This window comes from Ceratina calcarata, unplaced genomic scaffold, assembly GCF_001652005.2.
Source record: "Ceratina calcarata isolate Rehan_Ccalc_2016 unplaced genomic scaffold, ASM165200v1 scaffold151.2, whole genome shotgun sequence".
In the NCBI taxonomy this organism is placed as follows: Eukaryota; Metazoa; Arthropoda; class Insecta; order Hymenoptera; family Apidae; genus Ceratina; species Ceratina calcarata.
In genome coordinates, this window is record NW_017136308.1 from 777,058 (window position 1) to 784,801 (window position 7,744).

The following is a 7,744-nucleotide window of genomic DNA, read 5'->3' on the forward strand; positions in this document are numbered from 1 at the left end:
TGTTAAAATATATTTTTTGGTATTGTACAAAAATCTATATTCATTGAATATTATATGCTACATAGTTATATGTACATAAAAGTTCTTACGGTCTTCATTATTGTATAATATCTTATATGCATTTTTACTTCATTCATTCAAGGTCTAGAATTAGCAATAAAAATATACGTATGAATCAGTTAACTAAGCGTAAAAGTACAAACATACGTACGAATGTACTATCTTCCACAATGAATTAAATTTCCACTAAACCCTTTTTCGTCTTTGATTTTCGATTGTAATAATCAATCTGATATATTACAACTTTAAAGCGAAGAAGATAGAATCTTTTATACTATCTTGCGAATGGTCACCCAGCTATAACAAAAATTAGATTATCTCCTCACAGGGAGATAATTAATTATTTCATGTACGATACAATCGTAAAATTTCTTTAGATTACGGGATAAAGTATTACCTCAATTAAGATTAACGTGTTACCGCGAATAAAGCTTCACGTGACATTTTATTTGGTCAAAGATCTGTGCACGGCGTTTATTCCAGCTGATTCTTCGTTGATAAAGTTCTTCTCCACCGAAGAGATTCTACGATACTATTAAAATGGCAGTGCCCGTGTAATCATTGGAATGGCGAATGAGACCCAATGGGATTCAGAATACAGTTGGTGATCGCTCTTTTCAGTGGAGTTAGAAGGAAATTGCATAGGACCTTTCTTGTATCTGACAACTGTTCAACGAGTGTTTTGCTTTCTATTTCTTATTTCGGTGGCAATATATTTTAAAGGGCGTCAAAAAGTCCTATAAGGCTGGCATTCTTTAGTAATCTCTCCTCGATGGCTTCCCCAATCATCTTGGAGAGGTGCTTGCTGACGCAAAAGCCTTAATATCGAGGTGAAAGTCAGCAGCTCGCGGGACAGTTACGAATCATTACGGGATTTCGGAAACTAGAAACGACGTAAAACCGGGTGAAACTTACGATTTCCCCCTTAACAATCATCATAACATCTTGACCCACTTAATCTGTGATTGACGTAATTATAACTGGAATTAGATTTCAATGTGAAAATATATGTTTAGCCATATTAAACGTCGTACCATTAAAATGATTTATACAATTCTCTTCTTTCCGGTATTGTGCAAGCATGTGTTTTCTTACCAATAAAATATTTGCCCTATTTAAGAAACGCGAGGTGTTCTTACGGTAAAACCCAGCGATTGCATCAACGCAGCATCCACATTTGAACACCTGCTCTATCATTATTCAGAGCTAGCTGCATTTAACCATTATCGTTTTATTTCTCACTTTATACCTGTATACGATTCTCTACTTTCCAAGAATTGCAAATGTATTTCTTTACAAACGGAATATTTGCCCTATTTAAGAAACGTAGGGTTTCCTTATGGTAAAACCCAGCAATTGCATCAGCCCAGCATGCATGTTCAAACGTCTGCTGGATTTCACCATTATTTTCTTATTTCTGTTACTTTGCACCCGAATATACTCTTGAATAGTTTTTACATTATACATAGTAAATGTTTGAAATGGTGACGCATGGGGCGATAAAGGGGATGTTTCTGTAATGCTGTCCCCCCCATCCGTGTGAAGATCACGTGAAAATTCGGCACATTTTATTCGGCGCATCAATTCATTGGTTAAAAATAGTTGCGATAACAATGTGATAAAAAAATTGACGTCACGTACAGTAGTTGCGCGCCATTTATGATACCCTTCCAAATTTGAATCGGTTATCTGACGCAAACGATGCCGAAACATACGAGAAAGAATAAAACTTTAGTCGAGGGAAAACGTGTGCACGGGAACACGCAGTACGAACATGGCCCGTAGCACGTATACTCTCTTATTTTTTTTCCTGCGTCCACGACTTCTATTCCGCACAATGCTTTTAAGTTTTTATCGTTCTAATTCTTCGAAGGCATTGAGGAACAAAAGGAACTCTTGCGAGTTTCATTACGTCGCGACAAAGAAAGTTATTCATGTTTCTACATTTCCTACATTCCCAAGTACCGCATGCTTATTGAAATAGTATGTATTTTATATTTGTTCAAGTGTATAGTCAATGACATCAAAATTTAAAAAAATATAGACAGTCGAACAGAATATTTAAATTTCGACGTTTATCGAAGTCGCTGTATAAACGAAGTCAATTTTAAGTGTATAGGACGTCTGTTTTTATGTCTTCATATTGTTTGGTAATGTTTCAATTTGCACACGAGTTGGCAGACGGCTTTTAGTGTCTAGAAAAGATCGCGCGAAAGACGGAATTCTTGAGAACAATTGCGCAGGTGCTTTTCAAATTTTCATCATCAGACTTTTCATACAAATAGTGCCAGTATGTATTACTCATGCGAATGGCATGTGAACGCTTTCAGGAACGCATAATTGAGATAGTATACCCGGATGTTGGCGTATGACGTGAATATTCCGTTTAAAAGACTAAACGAGAGATGATAAACTTTCCAGGCGAGATATGCGATGACACGTGTCTCGTTAATTTCTCTTAAATTTAGTTTCTCAATGCTAGATACTTTTATTGTACGTATTTTCAATTACAGATGAAACGATAAAATGTACAGTGATTTATTTCAATTAAAATAGCTAAAATACGTATCCTGTGCGCAGCGCAATTTCGCTAGTTTTGAGGTCGATCACCTTGGATTGCATCGATCACGTTTAACGGTAAACGAATGAGAATCAGGCTCAAAACCGGAACCAGCAATGCACATACGTTTGCATAGAGATTGTTCTTAATATGATGATGATTATTAGTTTAGTATTATTTATTAATGAGAAGATGCAAATTTATTACAATTTATCTTGCATCTTCTCATCTGAACGCATGTTGAGTTTCATTTATAGTTATTAAAAGTTTAACGACGATATTGCACGTAACAAAGTATATGTATTTTTTTTACGTTAAAGAAAGTAACGATCATCCATCGCATCGATAGTAACTGTTACTTATGTAGAATGGGTATTCATACTTTAATGACGTCAAGCATTTGCAATCGACAACAGGATATGTGTCGCAAATGCTTAAAAGTAATGCGATCGCGTTGGGTTAAACAGGGAACGAAAATTTTTAACATGCAACCGGATGACCAAACTTGATAGACGAGGCCAAACATGACACGCTTGTTGTTAGTCATTATGTATTGTAATTTACGTACGATTCACGGAAGAGAACAATGTCGCGTGTATTCTGCATTCTATGGCCATTGATACAGACTTCATTCAAAGATTACATTTTCTACTGAATTACTAACATTTCATTAATCGTATTACTCGTTTGTAGTAATTTATTGCTAGTAGCAGTTTATACACAGCTCCCTTAAATTTATATGAGGAAAACCAACTGTTGAGAATTGCGTTTTCCCGTCCGGCATTTCTTATTGTCCAATGAAAATATTCATTTGGTGATTCTTTCCCCAGTCATCCATGACTCATCGTGACGATTGGGTCATTTAATTTATTATTGTATATTCATTCTATTTTTATATCATGAACATCGATTGTTAATAATTGACGTTCACGTTATTATTTCGATATACGTGTGCATATAAATGCGTGTATTCACCTACAATGACTCACCTGTCGCTCCAAAATGTGACAATATTAAGCACTTCTGTCTCCCACGACAGCGCTTCTTGATTCTTGTTGCTTTACGATATTAATCGCTTATTCTATAGTAACTTATTTTAAAGAATGATAAAAACCTATAAGAAAACTACTTCAGAACTCGATGCAAATTATGTACCTATTTTGACTTGCCCAATCTTAAAACATTATTTGCCTATTTTGACTTCCCCAATCTTAAAACATGTTATGATGTTAAAATATCTAAAATAATTAGAATATTATATTGTATCTTGCGCTTTTATGTTCGTATCGATTGTAATTAAATCTGATTTCATTTTCCTTGAGAAATTTCTTGGCCCGTTGAATGAAAAATTCTGATCTATTAATCGGTCAGAAAATCGCTTAGAACAGCTTTGCCGCGTGTCTGTTTAACAAGCGGTGACTGTAATACTTACGTATGCAAATTCTTTTCTACTAATTGTAGGAATGTATTAGCAAATTACTTAATAGCATTTATAAACGTAAAAAGCGTCAATGTATGTTTGTACATATGTGCATCAAGTGATAAAATATCATATTGCAATATGATTTACATTCGTACCTCTATACTTACAATGATAGAGGAAGCGTCTAATTATGCATGTAACTTCATCGTTCGCAATAGGTTGCGCAAAAATGATGATACATGGATTGGAGGAAGCACATCCAAATCTTATACTTTTTCTTAACACATTGCTCGATCAGCAATTTAAGTGTTATATCGGACATTAAAATATTCAAGAAATGTCGCACGACTTGCCGACTGAAAAAAAGCGAAGAACGTCACTCCGGTTTGATATTCGGATTAACATACCATTTTTTGCACTATTATTATCTGTCACATGATAACATAAATGTTTTCACACGCTTTGATACAATCGTACTTTTGCCATCAAAATTAGAATGCGCACGGGTGTATCGAATATTACATCATAATTTGCTCTGATTATCGTGACACGAAAATGCTATCGTTTATTAAATGACCCTTTCTTTTGACATACAGACATTAAATTCATTCATGGCACAATCTCTCGAGCCGCGGCCTGATTATAGTAATCGTGTCACGTGCGATTGATCCATCTCTATAACTTTTTGCATCATGTATACAAGCAAAATTAATTATACCAGTTTTAGCAACACTTCTTCGTAACCCTTTTTTTCTGTTTGTAAGAGAAAAACATATCGACACATTTGCTGGATAATTGATTTTGAATGTAAATGTGTAGAAGTATTCAAATATTTTCGTTTTTATAAAGTTCACGTGTATGTATTTCTCTTCATTATCTGTGAATGCAAATTAGCAAGAGAAATTTATGTGATCGTCCTGTTTATACGTATAATCCAGAACGGCAATCACGATGTTATCTGCTATTGCACTGTTTTCATTATAGGTCTCGGTTTTTCTTCACCACTAAAGTTTCAACAATGAAAAGTTGATTGAAGTCACGAGAGATGCTTTCTTATTGGTGCATTGTTCTATTAATAACGCGTCTGGGATAAAATTACTTGAAATTCAATTCCATCGATCAATCAAGTTTAATAAGAACAAATCGCAGGCGAACGCGACGCGCAATTAGTTTGGCGTGCATTTCACGTGGATATTCGCGTTACATATGGGCATAATGCAGTCGCAAATAACGCCAATTGTACCCGACTTCCGTTATGTAAAGTCGTGTTTGCTTTTGCTGCCTGTGCAAAGATTTTGTAGATCGTGGAACCTTGAGATGCGTCCACTCTCATTGACCCTCCTCGCCACGATTCTGCATATCCACTTGCGACTGCGACGGCTAATTACATCATGAATCACGTTGATTTCGCGAGCCATGGAAACGTTTCGATTCTCTACCGAACTTACAATTAGCATCTTCGTAACCGTCGATTCGTTTGATCCCTGACAAAGAACTTTGTGCGTTTCCTCTTTGAACTTAATATATTTAGATTTAATCGACGTAGGGGAAACTCGTTTGACGTAACGGACATTATGTTGTGATACCATGAGCGATGCAAAATATACGCATTAAGTCCTGGCGCAAGTCCGACCGCGATTGTTGTAATGAGTAATATCGAAGGGTTTGTCGGCTTATTAATGCACGTACAAGATAGTATTATTAAAGTGTCAGTAGCCATGTTATTAATTTAACACCTATTTTCTCTGTAATTATATTATTTGCTTTCATCACGTATTTAAAGTATCGCTTATCAAATTAAATATCACTATTATTACTTGGAGCAGGAAGGCTGTCTAAAATAATTTTGTTATCGTTAAAAGTAATTATTATAATTATCATTAAGATGTTCTTGCCCTTAAATATGTACATTTTTTTGAAAAAACGATGCTGCACATGAAGCTGATCTACGTTCCATTATGAAGATCGTCTTCTCTACTTCTTGTGACTCTCTCGTGTCTGGTCTTCTCTTTGGTGTACCGTTTGCAGTCTTTCTTACCTCATCTCTGACGGTTGTGCACACTGGTCCCACGGGTCTCCCAGATCGGGGCCCATGGGATACGCGGATCCGGCGGGGTGCGGAGGCGGTAGATACGCGAACGCGGAGGTCACCATTGACGCAAATCCATCTGACGGTCACGTGACCAGCCGCGCTGGAACACAATGTCCGAGCGTACGACCGCTACCACCTTTCAGTAAATCCGCTTCTCCGTGTGCGTCCGTACACATGAAGAGGAATTACGGTTGCGGCCCACCCACGCTACCAAATAATAGGCAATTAACGGTTTGACCGTTCCTCGCATGCCAATCGTGACTCTTCGAGAAATACGTTCGAAGCGTTCGCCCATTCTATTTTTTATTGTCGGTTGTTTCACGTTGAGTGGCACGTTAAATTATGCACTGGTTTTTCCAATTGCCACTTATAGATCGCGATTATTACATGCGATATTAAATAATTAATATAGATTGACGTTCATTTTCATTGTTAAATAATCGACTAGATTTTGTTCGTACTCTTGCGCGTAATGCAAAGCGAGAGCGGTTGAGCGCGAAAGTGTGCTTGCATCGTTCGTTTCGCCTTGTCTCACGCTTGGTTTCGGATTAATTCTTTTATTACTAAGCGCGAAGGATAGCTGTAAATTCGAGAACATCAATGTCCAGTTACAAAAATATAATAACTTCGTGACGCGAGCCAAGACAAGGCAATCTGAGGCGAGGCAAGGAGGTAGCATTCACCTCGATTGAGAGTTTCGCCAAGAGTGCTGGTATTATATTTTGAAAATCGCGAAATTCATTTTGTAATCTTCGATTTATATTTATATACTTTACTTTGACATGTACAGGAAATGTTTATAAAAAGCTACACAGCACTGTTTATTTAATTGCTTGCATGTCGAGGGAGAAAGTCGGAAATATCTTCGTTTTACTCTTACTTCGTGCCATCTGCTCTTTCCGTTTTCTTTTTTTTGCGAACAGTGACGCACGTACGTGCAAAAAACCGTAATTTATGCGCGGGTATTGAATCGTTGCACCTATTCGTCCGAAGTGTTACTCAAGACTTGTTTCGTAATTGATAAAATGCATAACGTAGAGAATTTTAACGGAATGTTATATTTTCTTTCGCAGAAAGAAAAATGCCATTCGAATTCATAAAACATTCATTGCCGAGTCATGAATGCATTTTTTTTACACGTTAAATTATTGAGGAGAATTTATAAATACGATGGAACTGACGAAAACTTTAATAATAACAAGATCGGAATTCAACATACCCATGATCGCAATTTTTTTCACTACTCGACAAATGTTGGATTTGAATGTCACTTTTATTTAATTCATTGCGTCATGCAAGATGCAATCATGCAGGAACTGAAATTAAACCTTATTATTCTCAATTACAAAGAAACTGGACAAACAAGTATCGTTAGGAAAATTAAGTACCATCATTTGCACAAAGTCATATTAATTATTCTCTGGTTTGTATGCGTAGTTAAGGTATACATCACTAAATATTTCTTATTGCCAAACATTTTATTATTTATAAAAATATATCCATAAAAATATATTTATATTATTTTACACGTTAAAAAGAATTAGCCTATTAGAATTATACAAATTGGTATTAAATAGCTTGTACTATTTGGATAAAAAATTGTACAATA